The sequence below is a fragment of the Periophthalmus magnuspinnatus genome, chromosome 6, assembly GCF_009829125.3.
Source record: "Periophthalmus magnuspinnatus isolate fPerMag1 chromosome 6, fPerMag1.2.pri, whole genome shotgun sequence".
Taxonomy (NCBI): Eukaryota; Metazoa; Chordata; class Actinopteri; order Gobiiformes; family Gobiidae; genus Periophthalmus; species Periophthalmus magnuspinnatus.
In genome coordinates, this window is record NC_047131.1 from 17,908,166 (window position 1) to 17,933,733 (window position 25,568).

The following is a 25,568-nucleotide window of genomic DNA, read 5'->3' on the forward strand; positions in this document are numbered from 1 at the left end:
TTTGATTTTGAACCATGATTGAAGAACATGTTTCAGAATGAAGCCATGTCCCTAATTAGTCCCATCTGTCACTCTTAACAACTGTCAGGTTACATTTTAAAAGGTATTTTGATGGATGAGAACCATACGGAACCCACTGCTTGTGACTTTTACTTCTATTTGCTACTGATACACTTCTGTTGATTTGGCACTTCAAAATCCCATTTCAGCTAAAGACATGTCTTACAGCTAAAATATCATATAAAGCAAGTTGATTTTGTACATACAATGGTACATTCATTATTTTCTTTCAAAAGTTGGTAAGTTAAAATATGTCACTTTTGTAAAAACAACAACAATCTGTACGCCAATGAGTGTCCTGTGAGTCTGGCTACAAAAGCAGTTAAAATTCAGAGTATGACTAAGACTTAATGTGAAATCTGAAGTTGACAATATTCACTGATTATACTGAAACACTGAAGCGTTGCTGGAGTTCCACAGGCAGGTGGCCAGCACACAGATGAATCACTGCTCCACTTAAAATGTGGGACCATTGTTTGTGAGCAGTAGAAAACGGCCTGGACTGGCTTTTGTTTAGTCAGACAGTTTAAAACTTTTGAATTTTCTGAGTCATTTCCTCTGTTCTAAATGTGCATAACAAACGCGGTGTCATGAACTACAGTGCAATCAGTTCAATTTTAATGAAACTAAAATAGTAGTTCCAGCTCCACAAGACGGTGGTACCTGGGAGCAGAGAGCCACACCCAGACTAGAGAGGTTTGAAATAGACCTTCCTGTTTCTGTGACCTATTGCTCTCCTGTGTTGTTGCCCATGCATCTTGTTTTCTGTGGTCAGTATGAATTACCAATATCTATTCATCCTATTTTAATTAACTGCCAAACATTATTTTTGAATTATGAATATTATTTAATTTACTGACTATATACTGAAAAATGTCCAATGTTTGAACCGTGGCCACAACAATATGAATAATCACTACAAAATGGTTCTGAGTCACAGCCAACAGTGACGTGCTTTGGATCCACAGGGGGGGCACTACTGACACTACTGCTCTGACTTGCCCTACTGCTAGTGAAAAAGAAAGCGTCAGTGTGGAAAGTAACTTGGAGAGATGTGTATGTCTCCAGTAGGTTAGACTACTGTAACGCCTGCTCAGGGGGCCTCTCTAAATGAGCAGTAAGACACCTGCTGCTCGGGTCTTGACTAGAACTAGGAAGTACAAGCACATAAGTCCTGTGCTCAGGTCTCTGCACTGGCTCCTGTGGCTCAGAGAAAAAACATTAAAGCAGTTCTGCTTGGGTACAAATCTTTCCATGGCTTAGCATCAAAGTACTTCTCCCACATTTTAGTGCCACATGAACCATCTTACCCTCTGAGGACCTCAGGGACCGGCCTCCTGCTGGTGCCCAGAGTCAGAACTAAACATGGAGAATCAGCATTTCAATTTTATGCAGCTAAAACATGGAACAGTCTGAAAGGTTTTTATTCTGCACTCTTCTCTTTAAATGTTAATTTTATGATTATTTATGTTTTGATTTGTTGTACTACTTTTAATGTCCTTCTTATTCTGTAAAGCACTTTGAATTACTTTATGCACAAATTGTGCTGCACAAATAAGGTTGCCTTGCCTTGTTTAGTGTGGATGGATCCAAAGGTGGAATGGACTTGACCTTGTCCTACAAGGTAGAGGGTCAACCTGAGACATCTCAGTCTCTCAAGCCATCTGCATCCACTGAACAAGCAGAGCCCAGTGTTTTATCTCATCCCCTCTCAGCTGGGTCTATAAGCCTACTACCATCAATCTCTACTGAACTACTGCCAAATCCACACAGTCCTCGTGGCCTGAACCTGGGTGCTAGACCTAAAAGAACCATCAATCCTCCTGATTATTATGGAGTTTATGTGCCGTAGCAAAAACACATAAGGAATTGACCCATCTCTACTCGCTCCTGTGGTTCCAGTACTCACACCAGACAGACTCTTGGTACCAGGGCATCTAGTCATCCCACAAGACATGACACAAATTTCAGTGACTTACAAGTTAGCATACTGCATGCGAGTGAAACAAATTAGAAGAGCTAAAAAGAAAAAGGAGATATTATGAATTTGAAAAATTTTATAATTCATTTGAAAAATAAAAATTTAACAAATGGCAAAAATGTAAGAAGAAGCTCAATAAAGAAAAGGAACTTGAATCAGCTCAGTTTGTGTCAATTTTTATCGAGCAGAATCTGTTAGATAAGGCTGAATATGAGGATCAGACAGAGGAAGCCTCTGCAAATGTGGCTACCTCCTCCTTCTATGAGCTACCTCTGTTCAAAATATACACTCCAGTTCCCGCAAAAATAATACATCCCGATTCCATCCCGATTCTGAGCACACAGTGCTCAAAATCGCACACAGTGCTCAAAATCGCACACAAGGTATTTGTTAAGATCTGCAGTTGACTTTTCTCGTTGTGTCTTAATATAGTGGGACATGTATTCCATTTGAATCAGATGAGAGGAGGCAGGATGGATGAGAGAGACCCATAGTCACAGATTAAAACACTTTGTTCAGCTACGACACAAGCTCCACTGACAAGAAGCTCATTACACGACAAATGTTCTTATTATTACATAGACAAAAGATGAAGACAGAGCTGCACTACAGAGGAATGGCTACTGTTAACACTGTCAGTCCAAGGGACCTTAAAGACTAAGGCAGGATTAATCCTATTTGCAATTTGGAGCATAGATTCATATTAAAGATTAGTAGGAAAAAATGCTGCATTTGATCTGAATTGGAAGTTCTTGGCCAAAAATTAGATCAAGAACTATATTATAGATTATATGTGACCGCCATCCATCCATTTTCTTCTGCTTATCCGGAGCCAGGTCGCAGGGCAGCAGTTTTAGCAGGGATTCCAGGACTTCCCTCACCCCAGACAGGTCCTCCAGCTCCTCCGGTGGGACCCCAAGGTGTTCCCAGGCCAGCTGAGAGACATAGTCCCTCCAGCGTGTTCTGGGTCTTCCCCAGGCCCTCTTCCAGGTGGGACATGCATAGAACTAGGGAGGTGTCCAGGAGGCATCCTGAACAAATGGCCGAGCTACCTCAGCTGGCTCCTCTCAACATGTCGGAGTAGTGGCTCTACTTCGAGCTCCTCCCGTGTGACTGAGCCCTTCACCCTATCTCTAAGGGAGCGCCCAGCCACTTTGCAGAGGAAACTCATTTCAGTCACTTGTATCCGTGAGCTTGTCCTTTAGGTTATTACCCATATGACCCTAGGTGAGGGCAGGAACGTAGACTGACTGGTAAATCGAGAGTTTTGCCTTTCGACTTCTTCACCACAACAGTCCAATATAGCACCCGCATCACTGCAGACGCTGCACCAATCCGCGTGTCATAGCCACTGTCCATGTCTGGAGATCCAGTTGGCCCCCGCCTTCGTCTGCCACCCAGATCTCTCTCCACCGGCCCCTCAACAGGTGGTAGATCCACGGAAGGACGGCCCCACGTTGGTCTGTGCCTGGCCGGGCCTTGTGGGGAAAGGCTCGAACACCAGGTGCTCGCTGTCAAGTGTCCACCCCAGGCCTGGCTCTAGAGTGGGGCCCACTAACGCCAATTAGGGCGACGTAGCTGGTCTTGTTTTTGTCCTCTTCATAAAAGGCTTTTGAACTGCTCTTGGTCTGACCTGCCCTCAAGGACTTGTTTGCCATGGATGACCCTACCCTTCCACCATGTTAAAGGGGCGGTTCAAGTGGGCGGTTCAAGTGGTAAAGCAGACCTATTATGCAAAACTGCTTTTTAGAGCTTTTAACCATGCTATAGTTGTTTCTCCTCAACATTTACTTACCTGAAGTTGTTTTTGGAGTGATTCATGCATGTTTGAACAATCTTTAATCGCGTAAGACCTCATACTGTCGACCAATCCCCCTTTTCACCCATTTTCATACGCCCACTGCTCTGTATGTACTTCTAAAACGACTTGATAACAGAAATAAATCTGCTGTCTTGCAGATGTATATGGCAATTTAAAATGTGTAATTTATAACATAACGATCCATATCATATCCGTATCATAAATTATTAACTAACTATATGTCAGACACAAGCACAATATGTCTTCTTTAAATATAAGATAAAATAGTTAAGATTATAGTTAGTTAAGGTGACGGTAGAAAACATTTTTGAAGGTATAGTCAGTCAGATAGTGTTTTTGAAATCAAGATGTTTGACTGCCATGGGGAATCATTTTCAATTTCAAGGTACTGGTCTGAGAAACAAGAATTGATACTGCCCTGAGCTGGATTAGATCTGTCCTAAGGGAGGAGTTAAAGTCTGACTCTCCTTTGTCTTTACAAAGTCATTTAAAAACAGTGTCCAGATGACTACTTTTAAAACTTTCTACATAGAGCGCTATTGTACAAATGAGGAATTACAGAAACTTAGTTAAATTGAGTTAGTTTATCCCAGTCCCAATGATGTGTACATGTACGTGTGTTTAAATTTGTGAGGCAAGTGCCTTGAAGGTGGAAAAGCGCTATATAAAAATGTGACCATTTACTATTTACCATATAAAAGCCTACACGGATAATGTCAACCTGAAATTATATGTCACTACCTTTTTGATTCACCTTACCTGCAAGTCACCATAGCTGTCACTGCCAGAAAGTCAAACTGCAGACTGTGCCAAAATTCAAGAAACAAGTTCAACTACTTTATCTGAATGGTTGGAGGCTTTTCATACAACTTTCCACCATTTGACTCATAGCATCTTTAGAAATAACATTATCTATAGTATATCTATACTTTACAGACAAAAAAGTAGGGATGGTCATTATTTTTTTCAATGGCAATATGGTGGCTGCTAACCAATATTAAAACAAACATATTCTGAAAAATCGACTTTTCAGAGCTTTTAACTATGTTATAGCTTGTAAGGTATTTTCTAGCAGTGCAACACTACATCAAACTGATATTTACTAACACTAAGGTAAATAAAACCTTAAAAGGGGGTGCAGACCTATGGAATGGGAACTCATGAAGATGTGCAGACCAGAGTGGGCTTTATGAAGACGCTGTGCGGATTAGAAGAAGGACCCTCCTTATACCCACACCCACACTCAGACAAACCCAGACACACCCAGACACACACACACACCTCCACACACCCACCCACCCCCATACACACACTGGGAAACCTTATAAAAGCTGTCACATGCACAACTCAGGGCTCTCTTCTATCCTTTCCGGAGAGTGTCCATTGCTTCATTGTTCACTTTACTTGTGTGCAACTCATTAAACCCTTCTGACTTTATGTTTCAGTCTCTTGGTCCTATCTGAAGCTTACACCAGAAACGAGCATTCTTACAAGCTTCTCCCTCTCATTTACTTTCTTGAAATTGCATTTGGAGTGATTCAGGCATGTTTGAGCAATCTTTAATTGCTTATTTTCAAGACCCCACTTTGCCGATCAATCCCCGTTTTCACGGCCCCTGACATATGCCCACTGCTCTGTACTTCGTTCATCAAATTTTCTTTTCTTAATCAATGACAAATGTAGGAATCGGCAGCATTGCATAATCATTTTGGTACAAAAAATCTGCAGTGATCCATAAGAAATGGGCGTTGTGATGACGTTTACAGCAACGTCAGTTTCCATTGGGCAACGCAGTTTTCTAACATGGAAGTCAGACTTTTAATTTATTATGTAATTTTAGGTGAATCTTGCGATTTAAAATGTGCAAATTATAATATAATGATCTACAGATGTCATAGATTATAACTATATAGCAGGCTAAGCATAATATGTCTGTATGATCTACCGAGGTCCACAAATTAAATATGTAACCAAGTTCACAAAACTTTTCAGTTGCAACAATAACCACTACCTAATAATAACTAATCGGTATTTTTTATGATGAAACATAGTCACTTACAGTTACATTGTTCTATTTCCATTGTAATGTTTTTCAATATCAGACAATACAGATATATAAAAAAAGTGCAAGAAAAGAATTCAGGATACTAGGTCTGCAAAATTAATCAGAATCAAATTGAAACTGCAATTTGACTCAATTAGCAAATTGCAAAGCCTTCAAGTACATTAATTTCCTCCATGACAACAAAATATCTGTCTTATTCCGCATAAAAAACAGCTAACCGTCTAGTTAGCAAAGTGTTCAAACATGTTCTGAAATGTGATTTTTGTGTTTGTTTTTTCTGTATTTCAATCTTTTGTGACATTCCCCTGGATGCATTTAAAATGAGAACTCGAAAATCATAATGCTTGTCAGAAAAATTCCATTTAAGATATATTTCCCTACTCGATACCATCAGTATATCAGTAAAGATAGATAAGCTTTATTGTCTGTCCCAAATCACAATAAAAGACAACTTATGTGGCCTGAGCTCATCTGTTGGAGTTCAGAGAGACAAAAGCATTTGGAAAAAAACTAAACAAAACAAAACACCTAACTTTGTCCAAACTCCAACAGCACCATCAGGAGTCACAGTCCATCTCCACATGTCTATCTAAACCCTGTCTGAGCTGTCAGATCAAAGCGGATGTTATTTCTCTGTTGATAGCATCACGGAGGAGCAGCTGCCATTGGACGTGCCCTCCCTGACCTCATCAACACGCTCCATATAAGGAGAAGAGAAGAGGAAATGTCCAGGATGTTAGATACGACTGTGGTAAATGATTATAAAGATTAGCACAAGAGCAATACTGTAGATGACTTTATTTCCTTATTGTGTCAGATTCCTGTTAGATAAAAAACATGTTTGGAATTATCTTCTTCCCTGTTTGCCTGGTAAAAAATTGATTTAGCAAAACAAACTAGGTTAAGAATACAGAGACATTTCTCATCCGTGTCCATGTCCAGGACTTTTTTTTGGAGGGGGATGGGGGCTCCCTGAAGCACATACTTCTCTTCTATAAATATCAAAACTGGCACAGTAAAAAGGCTGGGACTATTATATTGAGCTGCACTATGTAACTTTTCTGCTGATGTGGTGTCACTTGCTTGTCTCAAAACATGAAGACAGGCAGGTGGTGGACTCAAGATCAAGCTACATGTCAGATCTGTGGAGAAGATCTATAAATAAATAGATACAATAGATTTATGATGGTTGAAGCTTCCAAGGGTGTCAAGCATAGACTGTAAATATACTGTATTTGCCCCCTTCCTGATTTCTTACTTTTTTGCATGTGTGTCACGCTTAACCGTTTCAGATCATCAAATACATTTAAATATAACCCAAGTGAACATAAAATGCAGCTTTTCTGTGATCATTTTATTCATGAAAAATACTATCCACACCTACATGATCCTGTGTGAAAAAGTAATTTCCCCCCTTGTTAAATGACGAGATAACTGTGATTAATCATATCATTATATTATATGGAAAGCGGAGTTAAATTTCATAACCACCCCCAGGCCTGATCGCTGCCAGACCTTTGAAATCAAGAGATCACTTAAATAGAACAAGTCTAACAAGGTGAAGTCGGCCATATTGAACCCAAGACATCATGCCGCGATCCAAAGAAATTCAGGAGCAGATAAGAAGAAAAAGTAATTGATATGTCTGAGTCTGGGAAAAAGTTACACTTCACTTATATTTCTAAATCTTTGAGACTCCAGTGAACCATGATGAGAGCCATTATCCACAAATGGAAAAAGCACGGTACAGTGGTGCATCCCGTTACATCTGGAGTAAAATGAACACAGCATTTGACGAAAAGAACACGATGTGAACAGTGAAACATGGTGGTGATAGTGTCATAGTTTGGGGCTGTTTTGCTGCTTCAGGACCTGGACGACTCGCTGTGATTGAAGGAACCATGAACTCTGCTTTCTGTCAACAAATCCTGAAGGAGAATGTCCGGTCATCAGTTCATGACCTCAAGCTGAAGTGTGGTGTGGTCTAGTCAAAGTCCAGACCTGAACCCAGTAGAGATGAAGTGGCATGACCTCAAAAAGGCGGTTCATGCTCGGAAACCTTCCAATGTGGCTGATTTAAAGCAATTCTGTGAAGAAGAGTGGGCCAAATCTCCTCCACAGCGATGTTGCCTGTTATCTCAAATGCTTGACTGCAGTTGTTGCTGCTAAGTGTGGTTTTAAGGTTTAGGGGCTATTACTTTTTCACACAGGCTATGCAGGTTCAGATGAATTTTTTCCCTTATTAAATAAAATCAACACTTGAAGGTGCTTTTTGTGTTTACTTGTGAGTTATCTTTGTCTAATATTTAAGTTTGCTGGTCTGAAATGGCTAAGAGTGACAAAGGTGCAGAAAAGTAAGACATCCGTAAGAAGGCAACTACTTTTTCATAGCACTGTAAATGGACATAGCTAACCTGCGAGCCGTCATCTCTAAATAGGAAGTGAGAGCCCACTTCTGGCTCCATCGCCTTTGGCTCCAATTCACTTTCTATTGAGAAATTGTCACCCCTCTCTACGTAACTGCTGCTGTCAGGCTTGTCATTTTGGTCTTAAACTGTTTGTATTGACGTACATGTCATTTATTTTGCCATTTTGTCCATAAATCAAGATATGAACATTAAAAACAGACAAATGAGCTGCCTTATTTCCCCGCTATTGTTAGCTACAGGTTTGATTGACAGCGTTGCTCCCTGCTAAACCATTGGTCGGGCGGGAAGGGACATTAACTTCAAAAGATAGCTTCAGATTGGCTCTGGATTGGCTCTTTGGCTGTTACATTGGCTATGACACTTATAACTGCTAGCCTTCATTTGACTGGAGCTATGGGTGACATCACACTCACTTAGCCCACTTCTTTATACGGTCGATAGTGACAAGATAATATTTTCAATCAAAATGCCATATTTATATCAGAATTGCCACAGAACCCTGTCTAGTAAATGGCTCATGCATCTTGTCCACAGAGCATTGAAACTGAAATCCCCATGTCTTATTTTTTTCCCTGCCAAGTGGAGCGCGACCGACACATTTGTGTTGTGAATTTCAAAGTGCATTTGACAGGTGGTCATGTTTTTTATCACTTGGTTTGGTGGGACAGTACCTGTGGCAAATATTTATCATAGTTTTTACATCAGCGAAGAGGCAAAAAGGTTTAAAAGAAAAGTGCAAAAATATGGGCAGTAGCTAAACCTGTCACGATAAGAAATTTTGAAGCATGACATATTGCTGAAGTAAATATAGACGATGAACAGTAATATTGGAACAAATTTATGCCACTGACATAGTAACCTAAGAACAGATTTAAACCACAAAAACTATTCCAAATCTACAATATTGTTAAAAAACATGAGTTGCAATAAATAAATAGCAGAATGAAACACTTTAGTCATTAGTTTGCATCTGTAGTGAATCATATTATTTATTCAACCTTTTACAGCTTAAATCTTAAACCATATAGCCAAAAAATAACCAAAAATCTCCGAGTAGTGCAAAGAAAAAGTACACACAAGAAATACTGACTCCAAAATAATACTGTTCCAGCTTTCATATACTGAACAATAACTCTATATAGTGATTATCATGACAGACCTAGAAGTAGCGGTACCTACGTCATCAACAATGAAAATTCTACCCAAAATGCAGGGACCGTTCACTTGTGACACCATGACACCAGATGTTGCACCTCGTTCTTGTCGTCCGTCTCACTGGTGGAACAGGACCAACATCTAGCGTCATGGTGTCACATCAATAACCTGGTCCTAAACATCAAGAAGACCAAGGAGATTATTGTGGAGATTCAGAGCACTATCACATAACAATCAGTGTGAATTCCATTAATTAAACTACTGCACATTGCATCAAGTTTGTGAAGTCGTAGCGCATTGTTTTGTATTCGGCTCTTGTATATTTATGGGAAATTATCGTGTGGGAACATGAGTGACGTAGACTTGTAGGCTGAGCAGTGAACAAAATCATCCTGCTATCCATAAGGAGGGTTCAATAGGGTTCAGGAGAGATTACTAAATTACTCAAACATGCATGGATGACATATAAAACTTCTTTGGGCATGTTTTTGATGAGTGAATGTTATAACATGGTTGAAAGAAAAGAAAAAAGAAAACAAAGAAAATCGATTTTGCTATTAGCCTCTCTTTAGATATAATGCTGCTAATAATAATAATAATAATATTTTTCATTTATAAAGCACTCTTCTTCCATAGAATCTCAGAGTGCTACAATAAAACAAGAACTTTAAACCAATACTAAATTGCTAAACGCTAATAACATCAACAATAAGCTTTTGTAAATAAAAATGTCTTAAGATTAGCTTTAAAAAAAGTCCAGGCTCAGTGTGGCTGGACGGGGAGGCAATTCCAGAGTCGTGGTGCAGCTGAAAAAAAGCCTCGGTCTCCCATTGTACGGAGCCTAGTGGGGGGACCTGAAGGAACATGCCACCTGAGGATCTGAGGGTGCGGTTTGAACATTACAAAGTGATCACGTCTTGCAGATACAGTGGTGCCTGACCAGTGATGCATTTATGGGTAAGCAGAGGGATTTTGTATTCAATCCGAGATGAAACAGAGAGCCAGTGCAGTGATTGGAAAATAGGAGTGATATGTTCCCATTTTCTGACTTTCATTAGGATTCTGGCGGCGCTGTTTTGACTGTATTGTAGTTTTTGAATATCCTTGGCAGTAATCCCAACAAAACTGTACTGTAACTAATGTTTTAGTGATATTTGTACATCTAACCTGTCAGAAGCTCTTTAAGCTTCCATAAATGACCAGACCTGCAGCGCTTTGGCAGAATGTATGAAGGAAATTAAACCATTATTCTTGTGCTTGTTGCAACAGCGCCAGCCGCCAAAGACATCCACAGAGTCAAAGTGCCAATTTCAGTTATCTGCAGCCGGCAGCATTTCGTGTGGGCTATTCCTCCACCGCTGCCTTTGAATGACCCGAAAATGACAACACAACAAACAGGTTGAATTTAACATTACGCACAAAGCCATGACCGTCTAAAGTGACTCATCCAAAACAGGTGGCAGAAATGAGCATGGCAGTTCATTACAGATAAGAAGTCAGCAGCAGAGGTACAAAGCTGGGTGTAGTGCCAGACATTTTAAAGGGCAAAACAGCATGTCGTTTTGCAAGTAAGTAGTGAGGATATTATGGTAAAAAAAATAATAATAATACTGAATAATAGAGATGGCTGGATGTGAATTTTTTGAGACGATACGATATCTATCATGCTGCTGTGGCTGATAACCGATATTTAAATCCACAGTAAGGCCCACAAATGTATGTTAAATTTACAAACCAATTTTTCACTTTTGTAACAAGTAATCTCTAGAATTGTCATGATCCCTGTTAGTCCTGCCATTTTTTTGCACCTTTCCTCCTCCCTTCTGTGTCTGAGCCTGGAGCTGGGCGGAGATTTGGGCTCCTCCTGTGCACACCTGGACCTAATCCGCAATCAGCTGTACCTGGGGAGGATAAGAGGAGCCAGGACCTGACACTCAGCGCAAGATCGTCCACTTTGCTTGGTTCAGTTCATGTTTTTTCGCTTTTTGACTCCTGTTGAATTGGATACTTTTGCTCCTCACCAGATCCCGTTTCCTGGACCTGCTCAGCTCTTCAGTCTCCCACCCTGCTTTTCTCTACCGGTACTGTTCATTTTGTCTCAGACTCTTCTACTCCCGCTCTACCCCTGAACCACGGCAAAAACTCCACCCTAAACTCACCGATCAATCTACCGTTATATCGCAAATCTGTAAATAAACACCATTCAACCTTTCCCCAAGTTCTGTCTCTCTGGTCCCTCCTGTCAGTCATTATGACAAGAATATAAAATGAGTTGTAACATGCCACTGTATTTTTGCCGTATTTGCTCTATTTACTCATTAGTCTCCTCAGTGTGTCAGATATGTCTTTTTGAACAAAGTGGGAATGCCAAAAAATATTGGTGCAAAAAATTTGGGATCGATACCAATATCTGGGAAGCTCCTTTCAATATCATCAATACTGGGACTGGTATATCACCCAAGTCTAGTCACAAATTATTGTTTTAAATCACAACTCTGGTCCTCCTCAAAGCTTTACTTTGCCATACAATGTAACTCAACATATTGTCTTCTTTTGAAAGTTTACACTTCACTGAGATTGGTTTGATTTTCCTAACACTCACTCATAGCATGACAAAAACTGACCAATAAGATGAGCGTGTGTTGAAAACGGTGTGTTTTAGCAAATTAAACACTCAATCACAGATATAAAGATCTCTTCAAATCGGTTGTCACACACATCAATTTGTCATATTGTCCACTCTGAGTCTCTACCTGTTTTGCTTATTCTTGAGCATATTGTGATTTGTAAGTACACCTTTTCTTTTATCAAAGGTCTAACCCCGAGTGCACAGTCAGATGAAGTGATAAAGGGCATCCTGTTTATATAAAATAACATGTAAATCACTGCTTGCAATTGGCCTGATAATTTTGCTATTGGAACCAAAGGCAGAAGCTATTCCAAGCATTATTATTGCAGTATTTAGTGCAGTAGTATGCAAAGTGTTTGTAATATACTTGTATGGGAGTTACACATTCAAAACAGGGTTAAGTCCTAGTTTGGCTAACAATAGTTTCAAAGGATGGTACATGGAAATGGCAGATAGACCTACCGTCTTTGTCTAAATTATACTAATACAGAAGTCTGTATGAAACGTCATGTGTCCTTTTTGCCCATTAATAGGCACATTTATTCCATAAACCCAACTGCTCTGAAAATATAATGGGATTAAGTGGCGCATGTAAATAAGTGGTTTGCAGTTTGTGAAATGAAATTAGTCTGAGGACATTTAGAGGGACAATGCCTTACCATAAAACCAAATAGAATCACATTTTCATTGAGGAAGCATTGGGAAATGTATTCACCCAATCAGAGTAATGGCTCGAAAGTGTTCTGCTCAAATAAACAATTATCAAGCCAAGTGGTTCATTAGGAGTGTTTTAAATGAATACACCACATGAGGAGACAAACAGAATGCGTCTGCTTTCCTGCGCTTATCAGATTGAGCTGAATTTCTGAGATAGAAAACAGAAAAAAAAGACTTCAACTGAACAACTGGTAACTGCTACTACCACTTACAAATACCACCAGACCACGACCACTACTGTTAATACTACTATTTCTTATCATCGTATCAGAATCGGTATTGAGTCTCGAGTTTATTCCTTAGTATCAAAATCGAGTTTGAAATTTCCGTATTGTAACACTATTTAGAACTACCTTATCCATGGGTTTGTTTTATTCTAGACCTGGTTTAGTCTCATTTTAGACCATGGTTAGCCCTAATTTTGTACTGATGTAGTCTGGGTTTAGATCCAGTGGTACTCATACATCAGAAAGACAACTATTTTCCTAGGTGGTACTACTAGGTTTGAGAACCACTCTATTCCACCTGCTGTTTAATGTATATAACCTGACAGACTGACTTGTGTCTCACTCTGCAGTTCTTAACACTATCAATGATGAATTGCCGCTCTAAAAGTTCAGTCAAATACTTATTTTTGTAAAACATTTAATTGATTTATGGACATTATAAGTGACATTGTAAAATTGGTCACCGTAATAAGATACTAAAGCTTTTACAATGAGGTCCAATCATCGACTGTATAAGGGAGTGGACTAAGGAAGTGTGACGTCACTCATAACGTTTGGCTCCAGTCAAACAAAGCTCATCGAGGCTAGAGCAGGTATAAGGACGAATTTGGAGACAATATCCATATTTGGAACACCGGCCGTGAGTATCATAGCAACAAAAGAGCCAATTTGGAGCAAGTTTTTTTTATGGTAACACCCCATCCTGCCTGCACCGCCGTCAAACACGGCGACTAGCGCATTAGCTATATCCATTTACACCATAAATTTCAGACTATAAGCTGCTACTTTTTTCCCACGCTTTGAAACCTGCGGCCTATACAATGGTGAAACTAATTTATAGATTTTTACTGGCTAATGGCCACTGGGGGGCACTCTCTAGCAGTAAATGCAAAAGTGAGACAGACGAGGGGAAATGCACACAACCCTCATGGAAAAAACACGAAGAAATGCGTATGATACAGTTTTTAAGTTAAAGGCAATGGATCTGGCCTCAAAGAAGGAAACAGAGCCACTGCACGAAAGCTTGGCATTAATGAATCCATGGTGCAACATTGGAGGCAGCAGTGGGAAGAACTTAGTCATGTAAAAAGATGACAAAACCTTACAGGGGCAGATGTCCTGTGTTGGTGTTGTTTTATTTTTTAAACATGCAGGTGTGTTCATCCTGTGTTGGAGTGTTGATGCCGTACTGCTGATTATGTGTTTGTTTTAAATTAAAACCAAAAAAAACCTATATATGTACAAAATGTATTTTCTTTTGAAATGTAGCTGGTGTGGCCCATAGTCAGGTGCACTCAATAGTCTGAAATTTATGGCATATACAGTCTATGGGCCCACAGTCTACAAATTAAACTTAAGTATTCCTCAGCATTTCCCTACTACCTTCTAAAAGTTCTGCATGTGGTGGTCCTGTGCACTAACAAGCCAAGGAAGAAAACATGTTTGCAGTTTGGCAAGAGCTTTGACCCACTGCCCTCTAAGCACTCCACCAATAGAGAAATCATACCATTTGTACATTTAGGTCTGCTAGCAATTCAACAACATCACATCGAGTCAGGACCCTACCGACGGTGGTTCGGATGTGTCCCTGGAGCACTCTTCAGATAAATGCGTTTCCTGGTCAAAAGGGAAAGAAAAACAGGATCTAAATGCAACTTTCACTCTGAGCTGACAGGACGGTTTTCACAGCCGGACCTCGGACTGTCGCGTCTCGTTACATGAGAAAAGTGCTTTTAACAGGGGGGAGGCCATTACAGAGGCACCTGCAGAGAAGCTAAGAGGAGGACGAGATGAGAGGACATAAGAGGAGAGTGAACATAGCAATTGAGAAAATATGGCTAGGTTTATGGAATTAGAATAGAATTTTTTGACAACCAGGCTTGCAAAATTTCACAAAAATGAAAAGTACCATGCTTGTCCTCGATTGGCTAATCCACCTGTCAATCACACACACATCACACACACATCCACCTGTCAATCACGCACACATTTGAAATCGGGGAGATTGAAAGTATTGCAGAAGTGTGTAGTCTGGATCCTGGGCAAAATGTTAATTATAGTAATATACGAAAATAAGCTAAATATTTTATCATATACTTACTGGCATGCACTTAGTGGGTTGGCCTATGTTCGTTTTTGCACTGCATCTCCTTACCCCCCCTCTTGTTGTATTATATATTGACTATATTTTATTGTATTTTACTTGTGCATATAGAAATCTGTATATTTGAGCCTTATTCCACTCATTCATCTTTTTCAGTTTTTGCTTTTTTATTTATTTTTTTATTAAATAAATGTAACCCTTTATTTTTTGCACTTTATTATACTGTAACACGTGAGCTGCCATGTCCAAGCAATTTCCCTTGTAGCTCAGTATAGTTTGTCTTGTCTAAGTTATGACAATGCTACATACCGTCAGTGTTTTCAGATGTGCCTCGACTCTCTTGTGTGTACTGTTGCCATGGTTGCGGTGTCATCAGTTCAGTCGTCTCGTGGCTGGGTCTTCATTCGGACAGGAAATAAAACTGTCCTCGGAGATGCCTTGGGTTATACACCCACTATCTATGAATTACACTATACATTGGATTGGAGTGTGTAGCAAATTTACAATACAAAACAAATGTTATACTGTGGGCTATTTGAAATTCATGGGCACATTTAAAGGGGCGCTGTGTAACAGCATTTAACATACATCTTCTAACTAGTGTTGTCAGAACACTATAATTCAGCTCAAGATCATTCTAAAGCTATTCAGGAAAGGCTCACTTCTTCTTGCTCAAATGAGTATCTAGTTTCAGTACTAGTTTCAGTATTGATTAGTACCTGATTTTCAAAACTTCTGATAATCCTACTTCTAACCTCCTACAAACAAAAGGGCAAAAACTTTTACTCCAAAATGGTGACAAAAAAATGTCAAGTAATTTCCCTGACTCCTCCTATAAACGTGCATTGAAAACAGATCGTACATAAATTTGACCCGATAATTGGGTCTATATAACTGGAAGAGGTGTATTTCATCTCTACGGGTCCCTTGGGTGCTGCTAAAGTGTCTCCACTAAGTCCTCATGAATAACACAACTGCAATAATCATTTTTCATGTACAACATAAAGAAACAAGTCATACCATTCAGCAGATATTCATGTTCTTAAGTGTTACATAGCACAAGACACAATGGGAGTTTCTTTAGATGGGTCTTTTGTAATGGAATCATCTGGTACTTTATTGTGATGCAATGTTAAGTCATCAATTTCTTACTAATATCGTTCTGTTATCCTACACACTAAAGATTATGGGTACTTAAAAAATACCAGCTTTTTGTTACAAGCAATTGAATTATAGATCTATTTTAAGAACCTACCTAGATCTAGAACAACACCTATGTTGACTAAACTCTCACCAAACATTCAATCATTTCAAAACATTTACAATACTTAGGGCCTTTTTGTGTCAAAAATTTCAAGTCTCTCAGTGGATTTGTGGTCGCCAGGGATCCAGAATACACACATACACGTTTTCTGAATAAGTGGGTGTGGTCAAATGATTGATAGGTGGATTAGCCTATCAGGGACAAGCATGGTCTGCCCGTAGAAAGAAAAAAAAAAAAGATGGCTGATGGCTGCTAACGAGTTCTGCAAAATCAATGAGTGAAGCACTAAATTCATTCCTCACTCAAATAAACAAATTTGATTGCACAAACATGTTTAGTTCTGGCTTGAGACGTGTGGGTGGGAGTTAGAGCCAGACTGACAGATATCATTCTCGATTTGCCTGACAAGATTTCTGGTGACTAGTTTTGGTGCATGGTCCAGGTTTCAAAATTATTGAGTGACTGTGCAACAGAGCAGCTAGTTGATCTCACTGTGTGAGAAGAGAAACCAAGCCAAGAGCTCCAACAGTCGAGCCTCTCCTGTGTCAGTGGTCTAGTAGAGGACACGCCACACACTTCTGAATCATAAGGTTGCTAGTTCAACTGCATTTTGTCACATTGCAATTCAGTGGTTGTTGTTATTATTGACCAAAACAAAAACACCAGATTTCAATCCAATGTCCTAACAACATTATAGTATATTATATATTATATTATATATATTATATAGTATAGTATATTCATCATCATTAATATGAAAAACATAATAGACCATATACTTGCAAAAGTGAGCAGAGGAACTAAAAATCAAAGTCATACTAAAATAAACCATGCTCACTGCGTGTAATATCAGAAGAAGAGACAATCAGTGGACTGTCAGTCTGCCACTCAGCCCCAAACAAGCTCAAATCAAATTGTCAAAGTAACAAACAGGTGGAGTGGACAATAGACAGTATCAGTGGAGACTAGGGATGGGACGATATTAAATTTTAGACTCACAATTATTGTGGCCAAAATAATCGCGATTAACGATATTATCGCGATAATTATTAACCTGTTAACGTTCCGACGGCCCGGGCCTACTTTACAACTTTGCAGCAATGTACATACACTTCTGCGTCACCCACACAAACAATCTACACATCAAATGAAAGCAGCGGCGCTCGTCTTTCTGGATATGCAAACCATTTTTACCTGCAATCACCACAGTGCTGACAGGAAAGACGTTTTTACAGAAAAGTCACAAAGGGTGAATCTGGACTTCACTTACCATTGAGCGCTCTGTGTGAATATGTTGATGTTTGACAGAACCCAAGTTGGTCTCATTTGTTCCGTAAAGGTCCAGAGAATATAATTCAGTCAAGAAATTATGTCCACAAAATAAGATCCTCCATGTCCAATCTGCTGCAGGAAAGTACTCCAAATATGAAATCTGCTCCATCACTTCTTTGTCTTTCTTTAGTCGATTTCAGGCATAATAAACTTCTGACAGCGCCAACTTTGTTCCCCAGTGCTAAACAAGTGTTAGCTTGTGATTGACACCAGTGTTGGCCAATAAGGTGGGGGTTGTGGGTTACTGAGCCCGCAGACTGCGAATCAGTGCTACAGATGACTGAAAGTTTACGCCCCACTCTTCCCCTTGTAGAATCAACCAATTACATCACACACATTTAGTGACGTTTTCCTCTTACAGCCAATGAGCAGCGGGAGAGGATGACGTATCACATGCCATGGTTTTCCATAAACAGACGTACCCAGAAGAAAATGTGTACTCCTCAATTCCATGCTGGCGAAATGGACCGGTCCTTGTTGCGCCGGAAGTGACGCAAGTGCCCGTCGACGAACACTTATTTTTTTTTAATCAAGGCACTTTGGTGAATTAGGAAATGAGTGGATGCAGAAATGTGTGCATAATGCCGCATTTTACGCACTGTTGTTTTGTGTTTTAAACATGACGAAACGGACAAAACAAAGGGAGTACGTGATCGAGGACACTGTGGATGTTTGTACAAGTTAAACTAGAGGCATCTCGGACCTGGAGCGGTTCATGGCAAAGAGTAAAGATCCCACAGTGGACTCAGGAGTAAAGGACCTTATTTTTTGATGGATTGGATGCTGTTCTCGATCGGTAAGCGTGGTTTATTCTGCTATTGACTTAATTGTAGGTAAAATATACCGTGTATAATCATTAGCTTTGCTTCTGTGCACATAGTGCGCATTCGGACCATGCGCTCTGGCACATTTGTGTTCAGGTGTATGAATTAGACTTCATTTGTCTATTGTTTAAAAGGTGTTGTTTTATTCTGCAGTTTGCACTATTGTAGGTAAAAATCTAAGATGTGCACACATTAACGTCTCATCTGTGCGCACGGGTGAGGCGCGCACTGGTACTGTGGAGCGTTACGGATCAGACTTTGTTTATTGTTGATATCTGACAGAATATAGTTCAGACAGAGATAAGCACAGAAGCTACAAGTGTCATTGCTATGTCAGAGTGGGCAAACACCACAAACTAACATCTAAACGTTCTATTGGAACTGGAAACATGAGGTAGTGTGGTGCCGTAAAGGCGATTATAATCTTGCGCAATGATCGCGATTATAAAAAAATGCCACGAACGATTAATTGTGGACCTTTTTTATCGCGATTAACGATATTATCGTATATCGTCCCATCCCTAGTGGAGACATGATCCACATGTCCACGTCGACATGAGCTAAACACACTGCAGTAAAACAACCTTCATGTGATTTCATTAAGCTATAGGCAAGTATCACAGGAGAACAGGAGACAATCGCAAATGCTTGTCAATACAGAAGAATCACAGAATATGTGGAGTCCTGGAGGTGGTCCCTGAAGTACTCCACGGCCAGCGGAGACCCCCCTTTAGCTCTCCATCACTGAGCATGCTCTTCAGTGAGCTGAGGGCTCCCATGTTTGGACTGGACTGAGTCACAGTGTCTGTTCTCCATGCTCCAGGAGGGGGAGTTCACCCAGGCTGACCGGGACAAACTGGTGCTGGACATCATGAAGAGGATCCTTCATGTGTTTTTCCCCAAACACAAGCTAGAGGAAGACCTGAGGTTCTGCCAGTGTGCTCTGTGCCACCTGCAGCATCATCTGTTCTAACAGCCAGTAGTCTGACATATGTTTGTGTCATAGAAGAGTGCAAAGGTTTATCTTTTAAGATAGCTTCAAAGGTTTTTGAGTTTAGTTTCTCAACTAAGTATTGGAATAACACAAGATTTTTTTATATATATCAATCAGGATAGTTCATACAAGACAATGTGGAAATATTGTGTTGTTTGCAGGCAACATAACACTTAAATAATAACAGAAAATCTGTGTCTTCACTAGAACTTGAATTATTTGACACCTAATTGGCTATAGTCTCAGTGGGCCAGTTCTAAGTACCAGAACATATAAAAGTGCCATTATAGTCGACACCTGTGAGCAAAGAGGGCAATATGCAGCAGCAGCCTCCACAACGTGAGGTGTGCTCCCCTCAGACAGGTGATTATCATGATTATTGGGCTGTATTTGAAATTCAATAAGGGAATTCCCTGTGGTGCCGAGCCATCAAAGCCACCTTTATGTGAAATCTACAGCCACCCCAGAGCTGCAGGTCTGATTCACTGCACTGAGGCGATTAGAGGCTAGAACAACAACGGCTCATTTTAATAGGCTTTCCAAATAACATACTGAAATACAGCACATTTCCTTTGCTGGCATGGACATTGTATTTGCAATCAACAAACAAAAGTTATTTATTCTTCCATCTGCGTAGCTATAAAGTCATAGCTGGAGTGCAGTTCCTGGAATATTGATGGATGGATTCATAAACGGCTGATAGCACTAGTACTCGTAATTATTTGTCTGAGTACATCCACAACACAATAAAATATAAAGATTAAGTGTTTAATACACATTTAACGAGCTCAGTAACTGTGTATGTATCTTACATAAACAGTTTTGTAGTATAATAATGATATGGGATGAAAATATTTGCATGGAAGGAAAAAAAAACTACAACTACCAGATGAAAAGGTTTGTTAGTGCGTGATAATGTAGCAGCAGTAGTAATAGTAGTAGTAGTATATTACTGGAATATTACGTTTGTTATTATGGAGACAAGCAAATGATGCCACCAGGCCAACTTACAGGTCAGATCTGTGGGGGGACACTGCATACTGAAAGAATGCATATTTTTCAAGGTATTAATGACAAATAAAACATGTACAGTAAAATGTCAAATATTAAGATTATTTCAGACAAAGATATAACAACTCCATGGAGACAAGCAGGGTACAAATCACACCAAAAAAAGTTACATATTGCACGTGCATAAAAATAATGTTTGTATAAAAATTGAGTGAGGGATCATTCATGGAGCCAACTTTATTTTGTGTACATTCAGAAATTAATATTCGATTTTTGAGAGGCAAATCATACTCGTTTTAGAAAATTTCTCAGAGCGAATGTAGACCAGACTATTTCACTCCATTTCATTGAGATATTGAGATGTGCCTTTTAGGGCTCAGCTGCATCGTCTCTATTGGATTGTATGATGAATACTATGGGCAGACGGTTAGGGATCATTACATGTGATGTGATGGGAGAAGACAGACCATCAAGTAGAGTTGTGTAGCGTTGCAGAATAACTAAGAATGTATGCAAACAGAAATAAGTCATTTAGATTAATTTATACAGTTTTCGAACCAAAACCAGTTTTTGAATTCTTTGATGTGTTTACAGTTTCGAATCTGGCAGGCTGAAAGCAAATAATATGACCAAATATTGTTTTAGGACTGTGAAAGGAGGAATTATGTGCTTTCTATCCATCTTTCTAGCTCACATAAACCATTTGACGCACATGGATTTTTCAGCCATGTGTTTTAGATGAGTTTTTTCAGACAGAAGAGGTGGACCACCAGGGCACAGACAGAATCATATGATGCTTTGAGATTGGTATGTGCTGTCTTCAAGGTTGCAATCATTTAGCAGGCGAATATGGAGCCATATTAGAAATTCTGACTGCAAGTATCATAGCAACCAGAGAGTGAGGCTGTCGAAAGTAACACCCCTTCACATCCGTATCACTGGTTTAGCAGGGAGCGGGTGCTTAGCAACGCTGTCAATCAAACCTGTTGCTAATGCTAGGAGGAGCAACTTAGGGGGAAAGAAGACGCCTGATTTGTCTCTTATTAATGTTCATATTTTGAGTTACGGGCAAAATAAAAATAGCAGGATCATATAGAGCAGGTTAATGCAAACATTTTAAGATCACTGCAGCAGTTATGGAGAGAGGGGTGACAGTTTCTTAACGTAGAGTGAATTGGAGCCAGAGTCAATGAAGCACCCATGCTCACTTCCTATTTGGAACGTGGCGGCTAGCGAGTTAGCCATGTCCGTTTATATATAAAGTCTATGGTTTCAGGTAACATCGCAATGTTCTATAGGCCTATACTACTTAATACCTATGGGGGGGGGGGGGCTAAAACACAGATTTCTGTTGCAATACAGGTAGTGTTTTATAAAAAATAAAAAAAACACTTTGTTGACAATAGAATGTGATTTTCAACATTAAATCATAGTTTTTGTTTTTGTTTTTTATATTACCATGTGTGGAGTCACTCAGTCGTCCAGGCAGGTTCCATAGTGGTTCATGGGCGTATACTAATCTATGTGGTCTTAAACTTGTTCAGATACATCTCAAGATCATTCTAAAACTCTTCACAAAATGTTAATTTCTGCCATGTGATTGTGACTTTTTTAGTATTGATATCTGCTCAAATGAGTATTTAGTTGAATTAGTATCGGATTTTTGATACTTTTGACAAAACACTAAATACAGGAAGGTCTTAGGCCTAATCACTAAGCAATATTATCAGGTTTAACGTTTGTGAATTTACCCTTTAGATACAAAATACAATGTTATCAGTAGGAAAACCTGGCTCTTACCCCCTATCTCAAAGTATTAGTGTATGATGGGATGAATATAGCAATAAGCAGACATAGCGAGCATGTTTTAAAATCATTTTTCTTGTTTCTAGCTTTCTGTGTCGTGTTGTTGTGGAGATTCCAGGTAACAGATGTTCACATGGCAGAAGCTCCGTCAGCCCTGAGCGTAGAGTTGGTTTCAGCATCGTCATGTGTGCTTACATTAGTTTGTTTATGCTCCAGGCCCCAATTCCATTTCCTCCCACTCCTCACAGCCGCACGGCCACAGATACCATCAGTTAAGAGATTACATGAGCACCAGTGAGGACCACCCCTATGGCTGATCAATAATGTGTATGCGCTACATTAAGGCTAACAGTGGGAAGCAGGGGAGAGGCGCACAAAAACAGGAAGTGAAACAGGAAGTTCTGAGGCATTTCCATGGATGTATCGAGCTCAAGATGAAATGTCAAATAATGACCGTTACCATGGAAATCTGTTGTTTTGGCTGCAGTGCAAAACTCCCACAGAGACACGTTAGAAAAAAAACAATGTCAAAATGATAAACAATAACACCTCCATGATCTTTTATTTAGTTCATTTACCTTCGATATTACACAATATTGCAGCGCGTCAATATTCCAGTGATGTTAGCTTGTTAAATTTGATATAAAGGCTGTTAATAAAACAAGATACATAAACAGTAATCTGTGCTACAAAATATTATTTATTCTAATTATGTCTCTGGCCTTAATGGGTTGAGCAGTGGTTGTCAAACTTTTCTCACCAAGTGCCACTTAAGAATTTTTCAGTGAATAATCAACTAAAGTGTTCAACAAGTACTCACTCCCCAGGCTCCAATATGAGAACTCAAATGACCTTTACAAGGCTGTATTAAACAGATAGAATAGATGAGACAGGCCAGTCCCTCAATGTATTTCCTTGGAAGGGTCTTCTGCTGCATTTGGTGTAAAAAGTCTGTCGCATCTCAGAGGTCCATAGGTAGCTCTAGGACTATCTCCATGGACACAGGAAAAATATTCACATAATTTGTCTATATTTGAGTTGTACCTGCTGCAAGATTTATTGCAGCGCAGTCTATTGTAACACTTTATCTTATACTGCCATTTGTTGATTGCACCTCTCTCATAAAAGTACCATTCAATAACATGTAACTCAAATCCTACAATGCAACTACAGAGTTATAGGCTGCAACTTGTATGGAACAAAGTGTGACAGGAACCTGGACAGGTTAATCTTAATAGAGGGCCAACGCAAAATGAGCAAACGTACATACATAAATGGAGTTAATAACATGTGCATAATATTTACACTAGCCAAGATATAATATATATTTAATAATGAACTAATCTGTCATTCTGAAATAAAATGAGGATTTTGTGCCCAAGCTGACAAAAAAGCAGCAAAATGCTTTTCTTGCAAAATACAGAAAAAATAGAAATTAGCATACTTTTGTGTGTTTATTATGAATTGGTGAACTGCCTGAATCTCAGTAACAAGAGACCGGCCCCTACTGAAGGTAGATTAGGCACAAGTGTCCACACCGCTGGTTGGGGGGGGGGGACAAAGTCATCTCAGCTGGGGTTTCTCTGTTTTGGGTGCGCCCTACAGAAGCTCTGGTCAGAAGAGGTCCAAGGAAAACATCTTCCTTTTTCATCTGTCACATTTTCATCTCATCTGGAACCATAAGCGCTCAGTTACTTTGCTTAGACAGGGCTTCCTAAGACGACCTTCCTTAAAGCTCCACCTTCTTAGCTTTCAATGATGGTTTTTGAGGTACTGGAGCCTTGTCATCGTCGTGTACCATTTCAAACCAGAAGCAGTCACTGGCTTTTGTCAGGCTACACTTTGGTTTGTTGCTGCTTTGATGGGATGAATGTCCTCTTACATCCACCAACTTAGGTGGTGGTTTTGGTGTCTATTATTGAAGCGCAGCCACTCACAAGAGTGTCCTCACCACCTGGGATTTCAAACCAGAAGCAGTTACTGGCTTTTTAAACATATTTCAGTTCACCTGAAGTATGTGTATCCACTAAAGACTGCTGCTTCTCAGTTTGTGTGGACTTGTAAGCTCTTCAGTATCATCAAAAGTATCATCTCCTCTTCAGACTTAAAACAGAGTGTAATGTGACTTCACAGCAGTGCTCTTAGAACAATGATGCCAGTGACATCTGTGGTGTTCATGGGTTACCAATTGTTTTTGAAAAAAAGTAAGAGCCTGGAGAAATTGAAAAAAAACCCCCATACATTTCTATAATGAAAATATTACTAATTGCTGCATGAAAAGAGCTCAAAAAGCAAATTTGCAGTTGAATTATCTAGCCAGCCAAAACCACACACTTTGACAAAATTTAACAAAGACGTATGGATTCAGATGGCCGTGATTGACAGGCAGATTAACCACTGTCAAATTCAGAAAACAAGGTAAAATTGAATATTTGAAAATGATATTATATATCTTTAAGAATGTTTTGGAGGATCTTGGAGATTTCATTTAAAAAAGATTAAGAAAAATGCAATTTCTTTACTTTTGCACATTTTAAAATTTGTCTTTAGGCTTATGTAACAGGTATATGGGGTAAAGACCTGAGTAATAGTGCTAATACCTTGGGCTAGGATCAGAAGACTAGGGATTCGGCTCAGGGAGAGAGTGAGACAGTATGTGGCAGTTGGTACCATGTATTAAAAAACATGTAACACAATAGACAAACAATGGCCATACACAAATAACAAATTGATCAGTGAAATCCAATGATAAAGTTCATTCAGTAATAGTTCAAATGCCCACAACCCACCTCAGTCTATATGCTGCGAGCAGCAGAAGTTCAAACAGTCAGTTTATAAAATGTTGGAGGTAGATTGTGGCTGGGTCAATTTGACCTGACGATGAGAGGTAGAGTAGGGGCAGAGTGGAGGTAGAGTAGGGGTAAAGTCGAGTTGCGAGGCAAAAAGGACTGGCTATAAGCCTCCTACCGGCCCGACCAGAGCAGGTGCAGTTCACTTGTTGCACAAGTCTCCCGATCTAGGTTCGTGGGTTAGTCTGTAGCTCGCCATCTGGGAATGAGAACCTGGCCTGTGTAAACATAGGACCATGGCCTCAGTCAATACAGTTCAATTCAATGTGTACACAATCATCTGAATTTCAGTGAAAATA

General features: G+C 39.6%; 1 protein-coding gene across 1 annotated transcript in view; it reads right to left on the minus strand.

Annotated features, from left to right (window-relative positions):
* Window positions 1-25,568, minus strand: part of cadps2 (Ca++-dependent secretion activator 2) — a 244,053-nt gene that overhangs the window by 161,237 nt on the left and 57,248 nt on the right. The gene's annotated exons all lie outside the window — the stretch shown is intronic.